General features: G+C 40.0%; 1 long non-coding RNA gene across 1 annotated transcript in view; it reads right to left on the reverse strand.

Annotated features, from left to right (window-relative positions):
- Nucleotides 1-235: 235 nt before the first annotated feature.
- LOC306960925 overlaps nucleotides 236-26,156 on the reverse strand; it is a 247,525-nt gene continuing 221,604 nt past the window's right edge. The window contains exon 3 of the long non-coding RNA XR_013792718.1: nucleotides 236-323. This is a non-coding gene — a long non-coding RNA (uncharacterized lncRNA). The remainder of the gene's footprint in view (nucleotides 324-26,156) is intronic.

Raw genomic sequence — 26,156 nt, forward strand, 5'->3', positions numbered from 1 at the left:
AATTGAGGTGGCTGTGGTCGCGTGAGTAACATCTCTCTTTCTGTCTCCGTTCGTGCTCATAGTTTCAATCAAACGAATATTAAAACAGAGCTGCTGAACGGTCGCACCCAGGCACGCCTGTCTGCGCCGCGACCCCACAGGATCAATATGTAAAAGTGAACGTTTACTGCCAACACTGCTGCTGAGAAACTGCCGCCAATGCCCTTTTTTGTTTTGTTTTAACCATGTGAAGTTGAGAAATAGACACAGACGGCATCTCTGTAATCGCCCATATATGGTCATGTTTGGAAACAGTTAAGGGGGAAAACAATTTGGAGAAAAGTCTAAACTTTCTCTAATTATTCAAAAACTACTTTAATCTCTTAACTCCCGCCTGAACTGAGAGCATTTTCTCCAGTTCAGTTTTACCCAAATCCTGTTGGCCTCATTTGAAAGCTAAGATCTACAAAACTCATCTAAATGGATCTTTTTCCTCACGTCATCAGATTTTTTTTTCTTTTTTTTCTTCAGTTTTTGTCACATTTTTGTCATTTTTTTGTCGTTTTTTGTCAAATTTCTGTCATTTTTTGGTCATTTTTTGGTCATTTTTTTGTCAAATTTCTGTCATTTTTTTTGTCATTTTTTCGTCATTTTTTGTCATTTTTTTGTCATTTTTTTGTCAAATTTCTGTCATTTTTTGTCATTTTTTTGTCCATTTTTTGTCCATTTTTTATCAATTTTTTGTCATTTTTTTGTCCATTTTTTGTCCATTTTTTATCAATTTTTTATCAATTTTTTGTCATTTTTTGTCATTTTTTTGTCCATTTTTTGTCCATTTTTTGGTCAATTTTTCGTCAATTTTTTTTCAAAGTTTTCTCACTTTTTTGTCACATTTTCATCATTGTTTTCGTCTCAGTTCTGTCACTATTTTCACACCTTTTTTTCCAGATGCTTTTGGATTGGGGTAAAGCCAAACTGGAGAAAATGTGCTCGGTTCAGGTGGGAGTTAAGGGGTTAACAAATGCTGAATTATGAATATAGTTTTCTACTAAATAAAGATACAAAGACATGGAGAGGAGCAAAGTGGTTCAACAGCCCATGAATACATAAAAATGCTAACATGATGCTACATGTTAGCATCGGGCTAATGCTAACGGTTAGCTACAACTGCCGTTTTTTCACTTCTACTGAACAATCTGCTGTGAGAAAACATCTATATGGACCCGATTTACATTTGTCTTTCTTTGTATGTGATAAATAAGTCTGAAATAAAAAATAAACTGAAATAAACTGTTGTAAAGCAAACAAAACAAAAAAAACTAAATATAGGTGTGACCATTACTACAGCTATATCCACATAATTATATACTCACATGTTGGCTTTACAGGTTTTCAGGGCGAATGCTGTTATTAAAGTAAGTACGTGCTTTATTTATCATTGTCCAACGAAAGTACATTCATTCATTGGGTTTGTCCTGAGCCATTGTGGACCAACCTGACCGGCCTGTTTCTGGAGGCCTTCAGTGATCCTCTAATCCTCTGAAACGGTGCACCACCTCCCGGGTTTGTCCCTGTTTCAGAGCGTGGTGTCCTGCACTGTTCCCTCCGCTCCACAACAGTCTTTCACCATCATCTAGGAAGAGCAAAGCAGACAAATATAATCCGTTTTATTCTCCAGTGAGCGAACATCAGCAGTAGTAGTAGTAGGGTTAGAAGGCTTGTGTGGCTTAGATGTGAGTCTTGCCCGGATACCTCTTGTTTGCCCCTTTCTTGTTTCCTGCCTCTTCAGTGTTTCAGAAGAAGAAATGTGTAGTTCTCAAATGTTGCTGTGTTGTGTCACCTTTTTTTAAAATGTTTTTTTCTTTTCAATTTTTGTTGATTTTTTGTTGAATTTTTGTTGAATTTTTGTTGAGTTTTTGTCACATTTCTGTTGAATTTTTGTCACATTTTTGTTGATTTTTTTTTTTAATTTTGTCACTTTTTTGTTGAATTTTTGTCATTTTTTTGTTGAATTTATGTTGAATTTTTGTTGAATTTTTGTCACATTTTAGTTGAATTTTTGTCACATTTTTGTTGAATTTTTGTCATTTTTTGTTGAGTTTTTGTCACATTTTTGTTGAATTTTTGTAATTCTTTTGTTGAGTTTTTGTTGAATTTTTGTTGAATTTTTGTTGAATTTTTGTCAGTTTTTTGTTGAATTTTTGCCATTTTTTGTTGAATTTTTGTCACATTTTAGTTGAATTTTTGTAATTTTTTTGTTGAGTTTTTGTGGAATTTTTGTCATTTTTTGTTGAATTTTTGTCACATTTTTGTTGAATTTTTGTGAAATGTGTAGTTCTCAAATGTCTTTAGCTCATAAGCTGTTTGTTTACTTACTGAACCTGGGTCCTTCATGGCTCTGCAGTAAAAATCCACTGAACCTCAACAAAAACACAGCAAAGATGTACAAAACACAGAAAAAGGCACAGAAAGAGGCAAAAAACGCAGCTGTGCCAAGCGAGAGGGAGGTTGCTGCTTGTTTATGCGTTGCCATGACGTCAAAAAAAACCCGACAATCACAAATTTTGACATTTCAACCACTGCCCATTTTTAAATTCCACACTTTTATTTATAATTCATTTTCACAGTAAGTGTGACAAAATACATCACGGCCTGAGCTGCTTCTCGAAACCGTGATAATGTGCGATGTATAGTGTGAATGACGGACTGTACATGTGATGCACAGGGGATGTTTTGACTCTTCTCTTTTCCCCTTCACACTGTTTTTGTTTCCTTTGTAGTTTCATGGGAACTCGGGGAGAAGAGTCGAGAAAAGGGGGGTAGGATCAAATTAATTAAATAACCAGAATCTGCCAATTCATAAACATCACAGTCAAACCTTCTCAGCTCTAACAAGACAATTTAAATCCAGCGCAGTGAAGAAATAGTTTTCTTTTATCCGTTTCTGGGACCATAGAATACTTCCAACTACACAGTGTTTGTTTTAATAGACGTTAACAGTAAAACTCTGGAGTTCTGGTATAAGCGACCTTAGAAGTGTCACCTTGTGGGCCTGGGAGAAGTGTCTGGGGTGAAGGAAGTTGGTCAACATTGCGTCAGAACCACAAAAGGAGATGAAGTACAAGTGAGCGGAAATAGAAATGGGTTGTTCACAGTTATTTTTCCTTTTTTTGACGGAAAGTCCCACTGAGATTTAGAAAGACTCTCTTTTTCAGGGAGTGGACCCTCTTGTACATCTTTTAGTGGAACGGGGAAACCATCACCTGGAAGAAAAAAAACAACACTAACAAAGGAAGACTTTTTGAGTGACAGTGCAGGATTTTAGAGGCAGTTGTGGTGAACAGGTCTGAGCTCATTCTACACGTTAGGACATGGCTGGAACATGTAGGGGGAGGAAAATACTTAACATTTTATTAAACTCCATATAGTCCCTTTAACCTCTTACCACCCGCCTAAACCAAATGCATGCTGTCCTCTTTGGCTATTATATAGGCCTGTGTAGCACCTCATTTGAAAGCTAAGACCCACAAAACTGATCTTTTTCCTCGCGTTGTTGCTGTGTTGTGTCACCTTTTTTTAAATGTTTTTTTTCTTTTCAATTTTTGTCACATTTTTGTTTAATTTTTATTGAATTTTTGTCATTTTTTGTCACAATTTTGTTGACTTTTTGTTGAATTTTTGTTGAATTTTTGTTGAATTTTTGTTGATTTTTTGTTGAATTTTTGTTGAATTTTTGTCACTTTTTTGTTGAATTTTTGTTGAATTTTTGTTGAATTTTTGTTGACTTTTTGTTGAATTTTTGTTGAATTTTTGTTGAATTTTTGTTGAATTTTTGTTGAATTTTTGTTGAATTTTTGTTGATTTTTTGTTTAATTTTTGTTTAATTTTTGTCACTTTTTTGTTAAATTTTTGTTTAATTTTGTTACTTTTTTGTTGAATTTTTGTCACTTTTTTGTTGAATTTTTGTCACTTTTTTGTTGAATTTTTGTAAATTTTTGTAAATTTTTGTAAATTTTTGTTGAATTTTTGTCAATTTTTCATCATTGTTTTCGTCTCAGTTCTGTCACTATTTTCACACCTTTTTTCCAGATGCTTTTGGATTGGGGTAAAGCCAAACTGGAGAAAATGTCCTCGGTTCAGGTGGGAGTTAAGGGGTTAACAAATGCTGAATTATGAATATAGTTTTCTACTAAATAAAGATACAAAGACATGGAGAGGAGCAAAGTGGTTCAACAGCCCATGAATACATAAAAATTCTAACATGATGCTACATGTTAGGATCGGGCTAATGTTAACGGTTAGCTAGCGCTAGCTACAACTGCCGTTTTTTCACTCCTACTGAACAATCTGTTGCGACAAAATATCTATATGGGCCCGATTTACACTTGACTTTATTTGTATGTGATAAACAAGTTAATATTCCACCAGAAAATGGCTAAAAAGAGAGAAAAATTGAGATACAGACGGCATCTCTGGAATTGCCCATATATGGTCATGTTTGAAAACAGTTAAGGGGGAAAACAATTTTGAAAAAATTTAAACTTTCCCTTAATTACTCCAAAAACTACTTTAACAAATGCAGAATTATGAATAGTTTTCTGCTAAATAAAGATACAAAGACATGGGGAGGAGCAAAGTGGTTCCACAGCCCATAAATACATAAATAACGGAGAATGCTAACAGAATGTTACATGTTAGCATCGGGCTAATGCTAACGGTTAGCTAGCGCTAGCTACAACTGCCGTTTTTTCACTCCTACTGAACAATCTGTTGCGACAAAATATCTATATGGACCCGATTTACACTTGACTTTCTTTGTATGTGATAAATAAGTTCATATTCCGCCAGAAAATGGCTAAAAGCATGACAGCAATTCGGACAACTTTTGGAGTGACAGTGCAGGATTTTAGAGGCAGTTGTGGTGAACAGGTCTGGGCTCATTCTACACGTTAGGACATGGCTGGAACATGTAGGGGGAGGAAAATACTTAACATTTTATTAAACTCCATATAGTCCCTTTAACCTCTTACCACCCGCCTAAACCAAATGCATTCTGTCCTCTTTGGCTATTATATAGGCCTGCGTAGCACCTTAGTTGAAAGCTAAGACCCACAAAACGGATCTTTTTCCTCGCGTTGTTGCTGTGTTGTGTCACCTTTTTTTAAATGTTTTTTTTCTTTTCAATTTTTGTCACATTTTTTTTGAATTTTTGTCACTTTTTTGTTGAATTTTTGTCACTTTTTTGTTGAATTTTTGTCACTTTTTTGTTGAATTTTTGACACATTTTGTTGAATTTTGGTCACTTTTTGGTTGAATTTTTGTTGAAATTTTGTTGAATTTTTGACACTTTTTTGTAGAATTTTTATCACTTTTTTGTTGAATTTTTGTCACTTTTTTGTCAATTTTTTAAAAAAATTGTTGAATTTTGGTCACATTTATGTCACATTTTTGTTGGTTTTTTGTCACTTTTTGGTTGAATTTTTGTCACTTTTTGGTTGAATATTTGTCACCTTTTTTTATTATTTTTTTTCCACTTTTTTTTTGAATTTTTGTCACTTTTTTGTTGACTTTTTGTCACTTTTTTGTTGACTTTTTGTCACTTTTTTGTTGCATTTACATCCTTGTTTTCATCTCATTTTTGTGGCTGTTTTGGTGCTTTTTTTCCCCAAGAAGCTTTTTGATTAGGGTAAAGCCAAACTGGATGAAATGGGATCCGTTCAGGTGGGAGTTAAGAGGTTAAAGGAACAGGCCACCATTTTTCCATACTGAGATATGTTCTTACCTGAGCTTAGACGAGTTGATGCGTACCTGTGGAGGTCGAAGTGCTCCTATGGTGTTATTACGCCTTACAATAGGGTACCTCTTCTTATCCGTTTAGAAAATCGCCTTTTTTAATTTTGAGTAAATATACTTGGGCCCTGTAACTACTCATGTAACCGTATTTAAATAGGGGAAACGTGGAAGAGCTCGGTCGCTTCTAATTTCACCCCCTTTGGCCACATAGAGGAGAGGAGGAGAGGCTAAATGCTAACAACATCTTTAGTAAAGACCAGACAGGTACGCATCAACTCGTCTAAGCTCAGGTAAGAACATATCTCAGTATGGAAAAATGGTAGCCTGTTCCTTTAACTAGAAAGCCCTTCTCAGTTTGCAAAATGAGGAGAGCTGTAAGCGATAGTAAGCGATCAAGCTCCTCCCCCTCCCTTCCCTATTGGACCTGACAGGCTGGTTCACAGTAAAAGCTCATCTCATTGGTCAACGCGGGAGGACACTAGACTCTGATTAGTTGCTGAGATCCGGGAAGCAGGGACTTCACTAAAAATAGTACATAGATATATAATTACTTACTTTACATCAAAATGCAAGACAGCAGGTGGTCGATTTTGCACATTTTATAAAATTTGTAAAACATTTAGACTTCCAGACTATCACTTTAAGCCACACAAGCTGCATACAAAAAAAGGAGGGCGACAGGAGGCCTGGGGGTTTTATAAGGAAGATACCATGGAAACGAGACATTGTGTTATTTGCTCAATGTAATAATCTAAAATGTTGTGCACTTCGACGTAGAAACAATGAGAAGCGAGCCGATTGTGCCTTCATCGCCTCAGCTGCTCTCCACGGATTATCTGGAAAGTCATATCACAAGGTTGCCAGATAAGACATCTCGGTACAAAGTGCTCTCTACCAACTATCATACATGGGAAGCAAACGTTCACAGCCACAGATAGGCATTTAAATAAGTTCGTCTTGGGGGGGGGGAGGTGAAGACAAATCGCCTTTGACCGAGAGAGAACGAGAAAGGCTAAGCTGTGACAGGAAAGTCTCGATAACTGTGTGGACGTGCAGGGTGCGTGTGAAAACCCGAGCTGGTGAACCACTTCTGGTAAATTTAAATAGTAGTGGGCTCTGCTGCTGCGGTCGCGTCTTCACTACAGCTCTGAAACTGGGGCCGGAGGTGGCACTGCTGTACACAAAATATAGACCACTGAAGTGTATACTGGAGTAGTTTAGAGCATTAGGCTTTTCAAGTAGAACAACATTAAAGCAAATGTTATTCACACGCTACAGAAAGAATACAAGGTGATAACTACCTCGCAATGCTACAAAGGATACTGTCAAAGACTTTGGGTAAATACTCTTTGTAACAATAGGGCTGGGTACCGATACCTAAATATTTGTCGTCTAAAACCAGAAAATAGAACAATAATGTGTGGATGATCTGCAAATGTATTCGGTTTCTTCTCCAGTGTCAAGAAATGTGTGAAAAATGGGGATTCATTTCTCAGCTTCTGCCCCTCTTCACTGTGGAGTCCCCCAGGGATCAATTCTCAGCCCTGTTCTTTTTACATTGTACTTTCTCCTTCTCATTCAGCTTTTAAATAAACATTCAGTGTCATATTTATGCTGATGACACCCACATTTATTTGCCTAACAAAGAGAACAGTAGTTGCCCCTGGGATCCTCGCTGAAGTGCCTTAATGACTTTAAAGTTTGGATAGCTAAAAAAAAAATTAAATCTAATTGAGAGCAAAACAGAGGTGACTGTGTTTGGGCTCAGTGCTAACTTTAAATCTCCTTCGTCTTAAGTCTAGAGCTAAATTAAATCTAATTGAGAGCAAAACAGAGGTGACTGTGTTTGGGCTCAGTGCTAACTTTAAATCTCCTTCGTCTTAAGTCTAGAGCTGAGTACCGTTACATTTTTCGATACCTGCACTTAACAATACTTGGTTTACAATACCAATACCTGAAAGATACTTTTTCCGATACCTATACTAAAATATTTGTCGTCTACAACCAGAAAATAGAACAATACTGTGTGGATGATCTGCAAATGTATTCGGTTTCTTCACCAGTGTCAAGAAATGTGTGAAAAATGGGGATTCATTTCTCAGCTTCTGCCCCTCTTCACTGTGGAGTCCCCCAGGGATCAATTCTCAGCCCTGTTCTTTTTACATTGTACTTTCTCCTTCTCATTCAACTTTTAAATAAACATGGCATTCAGTGTCATATTTATGCTGATGACACCCACATTTATTTGCCTAACAAAGAGAACAGTAGTTGGCCCCTGGCACCCACGCTGAAGTGCCTTAATGACTTCAAAGTTTGGATAGCTAAAACATTTTTTAAATCTAATTGAGAGCAAAACAGGGGTGACTGTGTTTGGGCTCAGTGTTAACTTTAAATCTCCTTCGTCTTAAGTCTAGAGCTGAGTACCGTTACATTTTTCGATACCTGCACTTAACAATACTTGGTTTACAACACCAATACATGAAAGATACTTTTTCCGATACCTATACTAAAATATTTGTCGTCTACAACCAGAAAATAGAACAATAATGTGTGGGTGATCTGCAAATGTATTCGGTTTCTTCTCCAATGTCAAGAAATGTGTGAAAAATGGGGAATCATTTCTCAGCTTCTGCCCCCCTTCACTGTGGAGTCCCCCAGGGATCAGGTCTCGGCCCTGTTCTTTTTAGATTGTACCTCCTCCAACATGACATTCAGTATCATATTCATGCTGATGACACCCACATGTATTTGCCAAACAAAGTGCTTTAATGACGTCAAGGTTTGGTTAGCTCAAAATGTTAACTTAACCAAGAGCAAAACAGGGGTGACTGTGCTTGGGCTCAGTGAAAATTTTAAAGCTCTTTTGTCTTTAGACTAGGGCTGGGTACCTTTCAATTTTTTTAGGTACTTTAACGATACTTTTGATACCTAAAATATTTGTCGTCTAGAACCAGAAAATAGAAGATCTGCAAATATATTCGGGTTCTTCTCCAATGTCAAGAAATGTGTGAAAAATGGGGAATCATTTCTCAGCTTCTGCCCCCCTTCACTGTGGAGTCCCCCAGGGATCAATTCTCGGCCCTATTCTTTTTACATTGTACTTCCTCCTTCTCATTCAGCTTTTAAATAAACATGGCATTCAGTGTCATATTTATGCCGATGACACCCACATTTATTTGCCTAACAAAGAGAACAGTAGTTGGCCCCTGGGATCCTCGCTCGAGTGCCTTAATGACGTCAAGGCTCAAAATGTTCTCAACTTAAACAAGAGCAAATCAGAGGTGACTGTGTTTGGGCTCATGCCCTCATTCACGCACAACGGCCAAAGATGTTGTTAGCATTTGGTCTCTCCCAATGTATTCCTATGGCTCCAAACGGGGGTGAAGTTGGAAGCTACCACGCTCTTCCACAGGCACAAAGACCAGACAGGTACGCATCAACTCGTCTAAGCTCAGGTAGGTGGCCTGCTCCATTAAGACTAGGGCTGAGTACCTTTAAATTTTGTAATACTTTTTTGATACCTATACTAAAATATTTGTCATCTAGAACCAGAAAAAAGAACAATAATGTGTGGAAGATTTGAGTTCATCTCCAGTGTCAAGAAATGTGTGAAAAATGGCGAAACATTTAGGAATTAGGGAAAACATTAGTAATGGAAATTGAGCAAAAATTAGGGGGAAATAATTAGAAAAAAATAAGAAAACATCTAGTTAAAAACTGGATAAAAAGTGGGCAACTATTGGGCAAAATTTTTAAAAGAAAGGGGGGAGGGGGACATTTATTTGAGGTGAAACAATCAAGTCGCTTCCTTTAATGCTGTCCCTGGACCAACAGCATCAAAACTTGGATCTAAAGATAAACGTTTTTCTTTTGATACTTTTTTTTGATACTCAATTTTTTTTCAATACCGGTAGTGCCTAAACTTTTCGACACCATACTGCTATCGTTTAACGCCACCCAGCCCTAGTATTAAAGTGATAGTCTGTAAGTTTGCAAAAGTTTGGAGAGATAAAGTGAAATTTGAACGTAATGGCCTTCCTTGTTTGTTTGCAAAATGAGTAGCGCAGGAACAGAATTGTCAAAAGCAAACAATCAAGCTCCTCCCCCTTCTCTCCTGATTGAATCTGAGGCTGGTTCACCGGAAAAGTGGTATCCCGCAGATTCTGACTAGTTGCTGAAATTAGCAACTTAAGGGGAGACGCTACAGGCAAAACTACATTTTTTCAGTTTTCAGGTTTTGGGCCAAATTGGTCTCTGAACATATAAGCTTTCACCCAGACACAGAAAATATGCCTAATCTTCACAATAACATGTTTAAATATTGAGCTGATTCAATGTTCCCCCATAGACTTATATGGGAGAATGCAATTTCAAGGGCCTTTTTCTCAAAACACATTTTTCTGTCATTGTAGCGACACTATGTCCACGTCAGTCGGACCTAAAGACTTCAAATTTTCCAGCCTTGGACTGAACAATATTTGGAAGATATTTTAAGAGGGTTTTTTTATTTTCTAATCCCTAAGCCCCATTTATTGAGTTTTGAATGTCAAAAAATAAGGCAAAAATTACATTTTTGCAAAATTTTCCACTAAAAAACAGCTTATTTTAAAACTAAACAAGAAATCCAAAATCCCCTCTGAAAAAGTCTTGGTAACTCATTTATCAATAAAATGAAACCATAAATTTGAATGTAGCTCTATCCATTATTCAGATTTCGTCGCCGAAAAGATGGGAAATTTGGGTCATTTTTAGGCATAAAACACCTTGTTCTTATATGAAAAGATAAAATGACAGAAAACTTGCAATGTATTTTTTTCTCACATTTATGCCAGTGATCTACAGCAAAAGTCTCAAATTGATATCTGTTAATAAATTTGTGAAATACTTAAATTTACAGACTCAAGCCTCACATTTGCTCTTCGAGTCCCATTAGTCAGATCTTCAAAACGGGACAGATCCTTGATGCGCACGCTGATCTAAAACTAAAAGTCGTATTGTGAAAGCACAGTAATATCGAAACCTAGATATGATCACTCCCCTCAAACTGTTGTCCCTTCACCATCGGCGGCACAGGAGTAAACAGCAGCACCGTAGACGCGGCTCTGAAGCCTCGCTCGCGCACCGCGTTACTTCCAGGAACAATGGAGGCTTGAAGTGTCGATGCTGATCAGCGACAATGAGCACATCTGAGCGCATCTCTCTCTCTCTCTGCTGCTGCTGCTCTGCTCTCTCTCTGCGCCTACACACTTTCAGCCCCGCAAGCTCGCACCATTGATCTCGCCAGAAACCACGCAATTAGACGCACTGTCCTTTCCCTCGAATCTGCTCCCTCCATCTCGACGGTAAACACTTCTCGTCATAACGCGTGGAGAGGCACACCACACGGGCGAAAGCGTAAACCAACCAACCGACGGATGCAGACGTTCATTTTCCTTATTGTGGGAAAGCGAGCAGATGTCACACGCATTCTGTCAATTGCAACGCACAAGCTCGTCCTTGTCCTTATATGTTCTGTGAGGCCCTTTGCAAACGCATTAGTAGCATTAAATCCTTCTATAATGAAGTGTTATAATAGAGTGTTTTAGCTTTAACACTTCAACACTTCCTGATGACTGTACTGCACTATAAATACACCCAAAAAATCCTGGATAGACTTTGTAACTCGAACATTTTACTAGCACTTTTCTATGTTTAGATCAATACAGAGTGAATCATAAAAAGCCCGAGTTGTTTCACTGACCTGCTGGGAAACTGAAGCACTAACCTCAAACCTCAAACAGCTCATGGTTTTGACGCTGACACTAAATCGAGAGTCATTCAGCAGCTACAATGATGAATGCAAAAAATCATGCCTGTCATGTGAGCTCCACTTTCTCATGCACGGTGCTGTTTTCATTCTTGCTTTCCACTAAAGTAAGGAAATGCTCAAGACGGCGATTGGTTTTTACGCAAGTGTAATCCAGGCCCCGTCCCAAGCCTGTATAAATGAAGTAAAGTAACAAAGTCTTATCTCTTGTCATTGTAGAACAAGATGATGTGTCAGAGTTCATTTGTTTAGACACTAGGAATATAGAAGACGGTGTAACATTTGCAGATTTTTTTTTTAAAGCAAAATCGACTTTTTCAAGCTTTACATCATGTTATTATGTCATTCCCTCATTAAAAACATGCCTGAAGTGTTGCCTTGGCACATTCACGTATTTTTGAGGAATCTGTAAAAACTCTGATGGCGGCCATTTTAGGGATAGGTTTGCCTGAGTCCTCCTAGGAACGCCCCCACCTCCTGGAGACGCCTCCGAGCTTTCGTCACCAGCCGAGTAACCAACCACTGCTCCTCAGCAGAACCCCCTCCCCACTGATGCCACAGACAGCGTGTGGAGGGGGCGTGTCGGAAAGGCTCAGAGGTTCTTAAAGAGACAGAGGCCTATTTCAAGACATTCACTACAGCCATTTTGAGAGAGCAATTTTATACAAGGCAGTTATTCTAATTTACTGCATTTACAGACCAACAGAAGGTTTGGTCATCATTGTAGTGTGATATAGACTGGTGCTACGTGACTGAAAAAAGCATAATACGCCCTCTTTAAAGCAGTACTAAGTCACTCTTGCCCATAGAGGCCATAAGCACAACTGCGGGTGTCGTAGCAAGATGCGATTTTTGAACTTATTAATTGTCTGTGAGAGTAAATGCTTTTGTTAAGTGTGACGTCACGACTTCTGCTTCCAGGTCCTAGCAGATCGGAAAATATGTGAGAAAAAAAAAAACTCTTAAAAACAACCATCAATATTTCTGACACTCAACGGAGAGTTACTGAACCTACTTATTTCTCTGACTCACTGGCTAAAAATGCCGCACCTAGAGCTAAAAAAGTCATATTTACTAAAGTCACTACTTCCGGGGTTAGCGTAGCTGCTGCACCGTTAGCATTTATCTCCGCTAACCCAGAAGTACCAATTTTGGTAAATATTGCTTTTATAGCAGTAGGTTCAGCATTTTAGGCTAATGGGCCTGATAAATAAGTATGTTCAGTAACTCTCTGTTGAGTTTCAGAAATATTGATTGTTGGATTAAAGAGTTTGTTGTAGTTTCTCGCACATCTCGGGACCCGGAAGTAGCTAGAGCTGTGACGTCACCAATTAATAAACATATGCTACGCTTACAGAAAAGGCGAAGGGACAGAGGGATATTGTGCATCCAATTACACAATAGAAATATGTTTTTTTTTTCACTCAAACTTGGTTGTAAATACTGTTTAAGTGGCGCTAGCCCACAGTTAGCTTTGCCCGTTAGCATGTTAGCTTCTTCTTCGTGGTTCTATTAGTGTGTATTGGTGGCTCCGGTCAAGTTGCAAGTGTGGTTTTCTGGCTAGAGACACCAGGGGGAGATGAAAGCCCCCTCATACTTGTATTACCCCCAGAGGGACTACGGAAGGGAAGGTAAACAAGTTACTTAGTACTGCTTTAGCTTACAATTTAGATTCAAAAGAAATAACCAAAAGCGAAATCCCCAGGAGAGAAAATAGATCATTTTGTGCTTGTGAGATCGCTATAAAAACCCTGCCTCATTAAACCACAGTGATGCCAGCCACTCTAATACTTTTTCAATAACGAGTAATTTATCGGATGACTTTTTCGAGACCAGTAATCACTTACTTTTCCAAGTCGATGTGAGTAATTATTCTGTCATGTTCCTTTTTACGTGCTTCTCGTGGAGTGACGTAACATATGCAACAAGTCACTTTTTCAGCCTGACACAACTCACGGCATAGACGACAATAGAGGAGGAGGGAGATGGAAGTACGTCACTATATTGTAAGGCGTAGTAATACCAGGAGTAGTTTGGCATCCGCACAGTAAAGTGAAGATTTCTGCACGGATTTCGAACTACTGGTATTATTACGCCTTACAATATAGTTCCCCCTTTTATCCGCTTAGAAAATCCACATTGTTTAATTTTGTGTAATTATACTTTGTAGTGTAACACTTCACGAAACCATATTTAAATAGGGAAAACGTGGAAGAGCTTGGTAGCTTCTATCTTGACCTGTTTTGGAGCTATAGTGGAGAGAGGGAGAGGCTAAATGCTAACGCCGTCTGCGCTGTGTTTACGTGACTGAAGGCACGGGTGAAGATCAGACAGGTCGTAAAGAACTCGTCAAAGCTAAGGTAAGAACATATCTCAGTATGTAAAAACGGTGGCCTATTCCTTTAAAATGCACTTCCAATAATATGAGTGTTGGCGAAATCGGTTCATTTGCATTTTGAAGCGGGGAGGTGATGTAACTAATGAAACTTACTTTTAAATTCAAGTAAAAGTGACTTTTTAAAGGAGTAATCTGTAATCAACACTGTTAAACAATACAACAATGATCCGGCCTCAGTGTGACCTCACTAATGCGTGTCTGAGGGAATGATCAAAATCTCTAAACCTTGTGGATAAGTTAAAGCTGCTCCCGCTGCAAAGGGAGGACTGAAGTCATGTTAAACCTTATGAATAAAGAATGGGATGTCACTAAAGTTCACATGCGAGTCAAGGCAGGTGAGCGTAGATTTGGCAAAACACAGAGTACAGAAGATGACTCAAGATGACTCAAGAACCTTCACTCTTCTGGCCAAATAGTTGCGTCATTTACAATTCCCCCTCGTCACATCGCATGTAACATGAGATTACTCAAGAAGACACGGCTTTTTGATTCCGGATGTCTCTCTAAGATGTTATTCATTCCATCTGTATTAAGGACACAAGTGAGAACACATGATCCATATTCATATTTTCTCACTACAGTAGTTTGTATTAACGGGTCCAGACGAATCTAAATAATGCGTAAAATCTGCCGAGCGTTTTTGACTTCTGACCTCAGTCTTTCCAGGAGCTCTGTTGCCACATCACCAACAACACGACCGCAACGGGCTATTACCGCAATCCATAGAGGAAATGAAAACAGCGTGTACCCGAATGCTCCGGTCGCCTCTGCCACCCGACATTCACTTCCACAATTTAGTCTCAAAGAGGAACAAGCGTCCAACACCGGCCCCTTCAACTTTCAGAAGTCCACTTTTACCAAAATAATAACCGGCTCGGCGGCAAAACGGGCCGAACTTCACGAGAACTAAATCAGCGCAGTGATATAAAGGATCAGGCATGTTGTATTTAATGAGTAATTACCAAAGTTACCATGTACTATTACTGAGCTTCGGCAGCTTGATTAATCCTAGAAGCAGCAGTAAGGACTTTGGGGAGCCACCGTGTTTCACTTTAGCAGCAGACAAAAACAGTTTCACCCCCAGCTGTGGTTAAAATGACACCTCCACTTTCGATCACGGTGGTCTCTACAACGCTACAACAAGCCGGCGCTGCTGTACAAGCACCCGAAGCATCCATAAATTCAAATGAAAAAGTGAGATGTCAAAAGAAAAATCTAATCAAATTCACTTTTTTTTATCCGTTAGGGACTTCATTTGCAGAGGGAGTGCCAGTACGGGCCCGATAAAAACAGTACAGCACATCCACAGACATACAACACAATCCACATGTGCTCTAATAAATACATTAAAAACAACAGATACAGAAATCTGGAATCGCCCATATATGGTATGATGTTTGAAAACAGCAAAAGGGGAAAACAATCTGGAGAAAAATCTAAACTTTCTCTAATTATTCAAAAACTACTTTAACAAACGCTGAATTATGAATATAGATACAGATACTTCGTCGAGGGGGAAAACAGAATATTTTGGGAAACACATTTTTTCACTCTTTGTAGCCATTTTCTGGTGAAATATAAACGTATTTATCACATACAATTAAAGTCAAGTCTAAATCGGGTTCATATGGATGTTTATTCACAGCAGATTGTTCAGCAGAAGTGAAAAAACCGGCAGTTGTAGCTAGCGTTAGCATTGCTAACATGAGGCACCATGTTAGCATTCTCCATAATTTATGTATTTATGGGCTGTTGAACCACTTTGCTCCTCTCCATGTCTTTGTATTTTTATTTAGTAGAAAAATATATTCATATTTCAGCCTTCGTTGAAGTCGTTTTTGAATAATTAGAGAATGTTTAGATTTTTCTCCAAATTGTTTTCCCCCTTAACTGTTTTCAAACATGACCATATATGGTTGATTCCAGAAATGCCGTCTGTATCTATAGTTTTCTTCTAAATAAAGATACAAAGACATGGAGAGGAGCAAAGTGGTTCAACAGCCCATAAATACATGAATAACGAAGAATACTAACATGATGCTACATGTTAGCATCGTGCTAATGCTAGCTAGTGCTATCTACGACTGCTTTTTTTGCTTCTACTGAAGAATTTGCTGTGAATAAACATCCATATGAACCAGATTTAGACTTGACTTTATTTGTATGTGATAAATAAGTTTATATTTCACCAGAAAATGGCTACAAACTGTATTTCCCAGAAGATTCTATTTTCCCCCTCGGCAAAGCCACGCCCCCTTCTATGATGCGATGCCGTCTGTATCTACACAGTGGGCCTGTAATAGACCAAGGTCTACACAGTCATTTATTCAGCTGCCGGATAAGTGCAGTGTGCATTCTAAAGCCGGGTGGACACTGCACGATCACTTGTCATGGAGAAAATCTTAAGTTGTAGCTCAAAATCGCAGGTCGTACAGTGAGACCGGGACAAAGATTTAAAATAGAATCAGGCAGTGTGTGATATTTTGGAACAGCAGTCGCAGAGTGAGCCTCCTCTCGCTGCAACTATAGGATCTGTCAGTGTCCCGTCAACACCGCCCGAGTCACAAGCAGCAGAGGCCGGGGATGAGCGGGTCCGACTCCGTGTTTTACAGGACTTTCCCTGCACTTTTCCACGGAAATAAACTCTACTAGCATGCGGCACTCTCCTCAGCTAAACACACGCCTTCTGCAGCCTGATATTCGCTACGATAAACTTTGGACTTTAGACTTTTACGGTTTGAAAGTGAGAAACAACGAGAAGTGCAGCTTTAGGCCAAGAATACAAAATAAATTCAGGCCCTGTCTATACGAAGTCAAGCTGAGGACCAAACGCAAAGATATTTAATCAATCCAGTGTATCGTCCATACGAGCCCGTGTTTTGGGGGTCTGTAAACTTCCAAACTATAGGTCCCAGAGGAAAGATCTCAAAACGCCGTTTACGTGGCGTCTCCGCAACTTTTACTAAAACCTTGACATCACAGCACCAGAGCGGTGTCTGTTATCCATAATCTACAGACCTTATAATGAGTTTTCCTCATGGATCTATGATGGTTTGACTCCTCTTTGCTCCACTGCAGTCCACAAGCCACAGGTGACAAGTAGAAAAACACATCTGTGTTTTTGGACTGACAGTAAAAGTCACTCACAGGTTTTTCTGCTTTAGTCCCGTTACGTCTGAAGAATGAACTCTCCTCCTCGTCTCTTCTGTAGATCCTAAATCCATGAATCAGTTTCATTTCACATTCCACAAAAGTTTACTGCACATGCGCCCTCTACATCTCTATTATCTGTGTTAGCGTCACAGCACCTCACACAGGCCTGAGTCTATACGGAGTTTAAAAAATAAAAACATATTTTCCTCCCCCTACATGTTCCAGCCATGTCCTCATGTGTAGAATGAGCTCAGACCTGTTCACCACAACTGCCTCTAAAATCCTGCACTGTCACTCAAAAAGGTGTTACTTTGGGTCCGAATTGCCGTCATGCACGAGCTTAATATAGAAGGTGCAGTTACACGTATGACCTGAGGTGGCAGTAGTGAGCATAAAATGGCCGACTTGCATCTAGTCTCTTTAAATGCACTTGTCACTCAAGTTACTTAGATTCTAATAACTAATACACTGCTGGTCAAAGGTTTATGGTCACCCAGGCCAGTTCTGCAGCTTCTCTAATCACAGTTTTCAGAAGTGCTGCATAATTGCACGAGGGTTTTGTAATCATCATTACCTTTAGCATGATTAGCAAACACAATGTACCAATAGAACCTCCATTAAAGATCACTAGTTTCCAGCTAGAAGGCGTTCACAACATTAACAATGTTTATTCATTTCATGTTATCCTCATTAAAGGGGCTCGATGCAAGTTTGCCTTTTTATACTCACTACTGCCACCTCAGGTCATACGTGTAACTGCACCTTCTATATTAAGCTCGTGTATGACGGCAATTCGGACCCAAAGTAACACCTTTTTGAGTGACAGTGCAGGATTTTAGAGGCAGTTGTGGTGAACAGGTCTGAGCTCATTCTACACATTAGGACATGGCTGGAACATGTAGGGGGAGGAAAATACATAATTTTGACATTTCTAAACTCTGCATAGTCCCTTTATAGAAATCTGTGCTTTTCTTTCAAAAGTAAGAACATTGTAAGTGACTCTAAACTTTTGAGCGGTCGTGTATATTACCATATTTTGTGTAAGTAATAAGTTATATTCCTTAGTGACTGAAAAAAGTAATATATTTTTGAAACTCGTTACCCCCAACACTCCTCCTGATGTGACCGTCTCCTTTGTCCAGGCTTGGGATCATCACAAAGTATCTATTATAGAAAACGCTATCTCAATGGCCGCCGCCTGGGCGCCGCCATGTTTATTTCCCATACCGACTTTGAAGCTAAGCAGGAAAGTGCCTGGTTAGAACTGGGATGGGAGACCGTTCCTCCGATGCTAAGCAGGGAAAGGCCTGGTTAGGACTGGGATGGGAGACCGTTTGGGAACACCAGGAAGCCTGGCGACAGTACTGAGTGTGTGCGTGGTTGGTGTTATTACATCCGCGGCCGGCCCCCACGTGACGGTCCCACCGCTCGCGGGCATTGACCACGGGTCCATATGGACCGCGGTGCTGCTGTCCGAGGACAACCCGCTGTCACAACAACCCGAGTGCACGAGATCTGACTGCCGTGCGTGTGCGCGCGTACAAACAGGGCGATGTGTGTGTGCGTGTGTGTGTGTATGTATGTGTGCGCGTGCGCATCCAACAGGGCCATGTGTGCGTGCGTGTGCGTGTGCGTATGTGTGTGCGTGTGCGTGCGTGCCCAAAACCTCAAACACGAGCCTCTAATCACACGCGCTGCTCCGACTGATTTATCCTCCGTGTGAGTAAAAGCGAAAATGACACTACAACTTAACGACCGCATGGCCTGCACTGCGAAGTTTTTTTTCTTTTTATCTTCTTTTTTACTTTGCTGCTGTACCTTTTGTTTTCTATTTTGCTTTCACGTATTGAGCCCAGAGGTACATTTTATTCTAAAGCAGCTTGGAAAGCATTGCCAATTTTATTGTCAGGTTATAAATACTGTCTAACAACGATAATTACGCTATTTCATTTCTAAACCTACTCATTATTTTTTGGATTGTAAACTACCGTGATGCACCAAACCACGGGTCCTGCACTTTGAACCAAAGCGTTAGAGCTGAACCCCTAATATTTATCCATAATTATTCCACTGTCTCTTGAATTCTATTCCCTGAGTTTAGCGAAAATATTGTCGTTGTAGTTTATAAGAAAGGAGCACGGGTGCATCAAACACTCCAATTGCAGTTTGTTTGACATTTTTTTTTGCATTCATTCTTTTACTCATTTGTAGTGGCCATAGTTTTTGGCATGGGTTGGGAACCACTGGTCTACAGCTGAACTGTGTGACGGGTTGGACATTTCTTTGTAATCACTCATAATCTCAGAATATCAAATGTGGAGACTAGCGAGGCCCGGCCGAAGGCCGGGTCTCAGCTAGTATGATATATTATACTAATGTAAGATATGTGTGATAGAATTTAAACTGTTAAACTGTCATTATAGTTCATTCGTTATCGTCGCTTGTATAAAAGTTCATCAAAGGAGTTCAGTATGATCATAAACTGTGAGCATTCACATTATTTCATTGATTTAAACTCCCACCTGAACCACATTTTCTCCAGTTTGGCATCACGCAAATCTAAAAGCTTCTTGGGAAAAAAAGCGACAAAAACGAGGAAGAAAAAAAGCACAAAAAAGTGATGAAAAAAATCTTTAAAAAGTGATGACAAGGTGAGGAAAAACATACATTTAAATCAGTTTTGTAGCTCTCAGATGAGGCGCTGTGCTCCGGTCGAGACGCTTTTAGATTTGGGTAAAGCTGAACAAGGGAAAATGCACGACCCATGTGGACATTTACTAAGCTGGCTTCATGCTTACAATGAAACTTCCTGAAAACACAAGCGTTTTGACTTGGTGTGGATTTAGCCTTATTACTGTCCTTGGGCGGCCTCAGTATTTTTTATTTCTCTCCTTGTATTTTCTAGTATCTTCGTCTCTTGTGTGCTCTGCCTTTCCCAGCGTTCACTTAAAATAACCTCTCATTTAATCAGATTACGAACACAACCCTCCTCCACGATCCGTCTCCCTGCGTTTTGCATCTAGTTCAAACAAAAAGCGTGACAATGCGCCAGCTCAATTAATAAACCAAATGGCCGTGCAAAATCAGATTAGACCTAATTAAACCCGGCACTTACATACCGCTGCTTCTTCTTCTTCCCCCCCCTCCCCTCTTCCATATTTCCACAGCACACTGGCGCGGTGACAGGCGGCTTAAGCGTGCATTTTGATGGAGCCCAAGTGGGAAGAACATCTCCATATGCGTTACGTCAGCCCGGGGCGACTGCCGCGTCCGACCGCCTTTCCCCGCCACACTCATTTGGCCCCAGCAATCGTCGGCGTCTTGTGCTAAAGGTCCCTTGTCGCTACGAGGCTCCTTGGCACTATCTGCGAGCTACAGATGAAGAATATGCTGATTAAACATGCCTTCATTAAAGCGATTACTAAACACGCGCAAGACCGTTCAATTTCCCACGGGCGGCCAAGTAACGATGAGGAGGGGGGGGAGGCGAGGGTAGGGCAAAGGAAGGGGAGTTTGGGGAGAAGGGGATAAAAAAGGGTGCTTGTTAGTGTTAATTTAAGAGAGACACTTAAGCGGAAGGAAGGGAGGGAGGAAGGAAGGGGCGCGTGAGTTGTCGCCCGCTCAAGGGGACAGCCCGGACGAGCGGCTCCTACCTGACTCACCACACCTACAGGCCACTTCCAGGTCAGCGAGCTTCCCAACGCCAAGACCTTGCCAAAGACGGAGGAGAGGCGTTAGTGCTGGTTCATTTCGTATGAGCTGACTAGTGTTTAGTGGCCACATACGCGGCATATAGGTCGGACAGGGGTCATACGACGGGAGAGGGGGGAATGAAGTCACGATCGAGGCCTTTAAGCTGGTGATTGGGCTCGTCCTTATCTGTCGAAAAGTTGGCTTCAAAGTCAGTCGAGCTACCGTGATATGTGTGTGTGTTTCGGTCTGTCGTTCCAATACTTATTTTCCACCTTTCCTGATCAATGTTGGGCAAGTTACTTTCAAATTGTGATATATTCTGTATTAGTTGTTACAGGTTTGAAATGTAATGTGTTTGTATTACATATTACTGTTTCAAAAATCTGTCGTGGTGAAGAGGGAGCTGAGTCGGGCAAAGCTCTCGATTTACCGATCATTCCCACCCTCACCTATGGTCATGAGATTTGGGTAATGACCGAAAGGACAAGATTATCAATACAAGCGGCTGAAATGAGTTTCCTTAGCAGGGTGTCTGGGCGCACCCTCCGAGATCGGGTGAGGAGCTCAGTTACCCGGGAGGAGCTCGGAGTAGAGTCGCTGCTCCTTCACGTCGAAAGGAGCAGCTGAGGTGGCTCGGGCATCTGTTCCGGATGCCTCCTGGTCACCTCCAGGCATGTCCTAGTGGGACAAGGCCTCGTGGAAGACCCAGGACACGCTGGTGGGACTATGTCTCCGAGCTGGCCTGGTGTCGCCTCGGGGTCAGAACATCTGGAGGAGGTGTGTGTGGACCGGGAAGTTTGGGCATCTCTGCTGAGACTGCTGCCCCCGCGACCCGGCTCCGGTTAAAACGGAAGAAAATGGATGGATGGATGTTTCAAAAATGTAGCTGATTTGCACTACTTTTGAGTTACTTCTGAGTAGGGATGCACCGATACAGATACTAGTATCAGGTATCTGGCCGATACCACATGCTTGTACTCATTAATGAGGTCCCGATACCAGAAACCGATACTACTTGACGTGTGGCCGGCGCTCTTACAGGACGCAGCTCCACTGAGGAGAGAAAATCGCAACAAACTGGAGAATAGTTTAGTGTAAATACAATATTCCACATAGAGCTGACTTTATTACAGACGACACTCCCTAAACCAGAGTCTGTGCTGGATTTAACCAGAGCTAAATGTTGTTAGTGCTGCAGCGTCTGCAGTGTTTACAAGAAACAGGCTAATGTTGCTAATGTTGCTAACTCGTGGCTAACAGTTTGGGCGATTCTTGCGCCGTTTTATGCCCAGAGGCTAATTCATCTGAAAAAACGAACCCAGCGACTAAAAAGTCCTCAGAAAATCCAAAATAATGAGATACGGCATGTCCATTTTGAGCAGAAATGAGCTGCAGCAGAACAATCAAAATGCTGTAACTACTGGATAAGTTACTATAAACACACGGAGCTGTAATAAAGGTGAAAAGAGACCATTTAGCTGCAGAAATGAGTAACATCTCAATACTATTGTTAGATAAAAATACATAAATGAAAAAAGTACAGGCATTGGGAAGCTTTTGGACATGAGCTGTTCTGTCTATGATGGACAGAGCAATAAAAAAAAAAATATATATATTGAATGAAAATAAATAAATAAAATGGCATCTGTACAATTTTTATACAACGTCTCTTGAAGGTGTCGCCTACTTTACTCAAGGAAATGTAAATGAGTAAATTAACTAATTATTAACCAATCTGTTGTGAAAACGTAAGTCTATTGAAGAAAATGCCTTGTACTCGTATCGGTGTTCGGCATCGGCAAGTACTTAAATCAAAGTACTCGTACTCGTAACGGTTTTACAAAAAGTCATCCCGGTGGCCTTTATGATTCTCCAAAATAAATTATATTTCATTTTTAGGGTTTCTGAGAGTTTTTCGGAATGGAATGCATGTGTAACCATGGATACAGTTCAATCAGCAGAGAAAACATAAAAACAATTGACCCTGGAGCGTCCTAGGCCATCGGGATAGTAGGCGCGATGCTAACCACCCAAACATCTGCTGGGTCACGGAAAGATCAAATACATAAACCTTTTTTTTTTTACATAAAAGTTGCATAGTGCAGCTTTAAAAGGACAATACAGAGTTTAAAAATGTTAAAATCAAGTATTTTCTTCCCCCTACATGTTCCAGCCATGTCCTAATTCATGTCCTGTTCACCACAACTGCCTCTAAAATCCTGCACTGTCACTCAGAAAGGTGTTACTTCTGGTCATGCACGAGCTTAATATAGAAGCTGCAGTTACACGTATGACCTGAGGTGGCAGTAGTGAGTATAAAATTACCAACTTGAATCTAGCCTCTTTAAATGCACTTGTCACTCATCCATCCATCCATTTTCTTCCACTTTTCCGTTGCCGGGTCGTGGGGGCAGCTGTTGGAGTTGCCCAAATCATATTGCACCAGCCCCTACAGCGCCTCCTGCAGGTGGTGGGTCCACGGAAGGACGGCCTCACGATTCTATCCGGGCCTGTTGTCTGATCCGTCACCCAGGACCTGTTTGCCCTGGGAGACCCTTCCAGGGGCACGAAGCCCCCGACAACAGAGCTCCAGGATCATTCGGGCGCTTAAAACACCTCCACCACGTTAAGGTTAACAGTTTAAAACCTTAATTTTTGAGAAGAGTCTTTGAGTCTTTGATGGGTAGATGTTGTTTTGTTGTTTTGTAAATAGGGTAGGAAAAATAAGCCACGGCTTCAGCCTACACCTTTTCGGTTTCCCGCCTTGTCTGTGATGAATTTGCAGTACATACTTTTTGTTTTATGTTTTGTAACCGAATAAACCTTCATTCATTCATTCATTCATTCATTCATTCAAGGCGGCGGTTCCAGGAGGGGAATGCACTTGTCACTCAAGTTACTTAAAGAGCTGCATAATTGCACGAGGGTTTTCTAATCATCATTACCTTTAGCATGATTAGCAAACACAATGTACCATTAGAACCTCCATTAAAGATCACTAGTTTCCAGGTAGAAGGCGTTCACAACATTAACAATGTTTATTCATTTCATGTTATCCTCAGTAAAGAAATCTGTGCTTTTCTTTCAAAAGTAGGAACATTTTGAGTGACTGTACATTACCATATTTTGTGTAAGTAATACGTTATATTCCTTAGTGACTGAAAAAAGTAATTGATTGACTGCGGCTTGGGATCATCACAAAGTATATGATATATTATAATAAGATATGTATGATAGAATTTAAACTGTTAAACTATAATTATAGTTCATTCGTTATAGTCGCTTGTATGAAAGTTCATCAAAGGAGTTTATTATCCTAAACTGTGAGCATTCACATTATTACATTGATTTAAACTCCCACCTGAACCACATTTTCTCCAGTTTGGCATCACGCAAATCTAAAAGCTTCTTGGAAAAACGCGACAAAAACGAGATGAAAACGAGGAAGAAAAAAAGCACAACAAAGCGATGAAAAAAATCTTTAAAAAGTGATGACAAGGCGGCAACAACGTGAGGAAAAACATACATTTAAACCAGTTTTGTAGCTTTCAGATGAGGCGCTGTGCTCCGGTCGAGAAGCTTTTAGATTTGGGTAAAGCTGAACAAGGGAAAATGCACTGTGTAAGAGATGAATTTGAGAGCAATGAAATGAGTCTATGGTTATTTTACAAGCTCTGAATCCTTCTATCACTTTTTTCTTCTCTTCCACATGTCTCCCACACTATCATAAGACAATCGATATGGAAGGATTTACCGAAGGACTTTTAGCATCAGACTAGCCACAAAACTAAAAAGAAAAAAAGCAGTCTGAGAAGTGTCTGAACGCCCTGTTTACTGTGTGACTACGGGATTTCTATTTGCATCTTGTTAGTTTCTGTTTAGTGGGGGGGAAAGTAAGCAAAAGCTCAGTCAATAGAGATACTCATCCACCGCCGAGAGTGACGGTTTGAGCCTCTCCGCAGCTGTGGCGAGATGCAAGAAGCTCACAGCCGCCATGTGTGACTGAGAGGAGATTAATGAACAAAAAAAATAACAGTGATAGTCGATGGATTAGAAATAGCAGAAGCAGCTGTACCTAAACAGAAAAAACAGAATGTGTAGAGGATCTGTGCAATATCGGGTTCACCTCCAGCAGAACTAAGCAGCTCTTGCCCCTAGAGGCCATCAGCGCCACTGCAGGTGTCGTAGCATGTTACGGTTTTTTACTCATTAATAGGCTTGTTGCACAATGTGGCTACGCTAGTTCCTCTGAGCTGAAGCTGTGGGCGCTAGTACTTCCTGTTCGTATTCATTTCCATTAAGATTCGCTTAGACCAGTGAGTTCCTGGTAGAAATATTTCCATAGAGGAGACGTTTATGTTTGTAAGGATCAGTGAGTTTGTCTTGAAGCTAAAGGCTAATTTAACCGCTTAACTCCCGCATAAACCGAGAGGATCTTTTTTCCTCACGTCATCAGATTTTTTTCCCCCATAATTTTTGTCACTTTTTTTTCATTTTTTGGTCACTTTTTTTTTTTTTTTTTTTTTTTTCGTCAATTTTTTATCACATTTTTGTAAAAAATGTTGTCACATTTTTGCCATTTTTTGGTCAAATTTTTTATCACATTTTTGTCATTTTTCGTCAATTTCTTGTGACATTTTTGTGACATTTTTGTGACATTTTTGCCACTTTTTCATCAATTTTTTGTCCCTTTTTTGTCCATTTTTTATCACATTTTTGTAATTTTCTTGTCACATTTTTGCCATTTTTTTGTCACATTTTTATCACATTTTTGTCACATTTTATCACATTTTTGTAATTTTTTGGTCATTATTTTGTCACATTTTTGTCATTTTTCTTCAATTTTTTGTCAATTTCTTGTGACATTTTTGTGACATTTTTGCCACTTTTCTATCATTGTTTTCATTGAGAAAACGTGCTCGGTTCAGGTGGGAGTTAAGCGGTTAATGCATTACACAACTTGAAACAGTGCCTTTATATATATCTTTATAGCATGTTAGCCTTTAGCTTCAAGACAAACTACCAATCCTTCATGATCACAGGCGTCTCTGATCTGAACTTCATGATTTGAACTCAGTAAATGATCATCTACCGGGAACTCACCGCCCACAACATAATCTTTAGAAAATATGATTATTATTCCAGGAAAAGAAAACAGACAGGAAGTCCAGGCGCTCACATCTTCAGGTCAGAGGAGCTAGCATAGCCACACCGTGCAACAAGCCAATTGTCCGTGGGAGTAAATATTACACTGACAGAAAAGACAAAAGGACAGAGGGATATTGTTCATCCAATGACACAATGGAGGTAATTTTTTTTCACTCAAACTTGGCT

The sequence above is a fragment of the Gobius niger genome, assembly GCF_951799975.1.
Source record: "Gobius niger genome assembly, chromosome: 3".
NCBI lineage: Eukaryota > Metazoa > Chordata > Actinopteri > Gobiiformes > Gobiidae > Gobius > Gobius niger.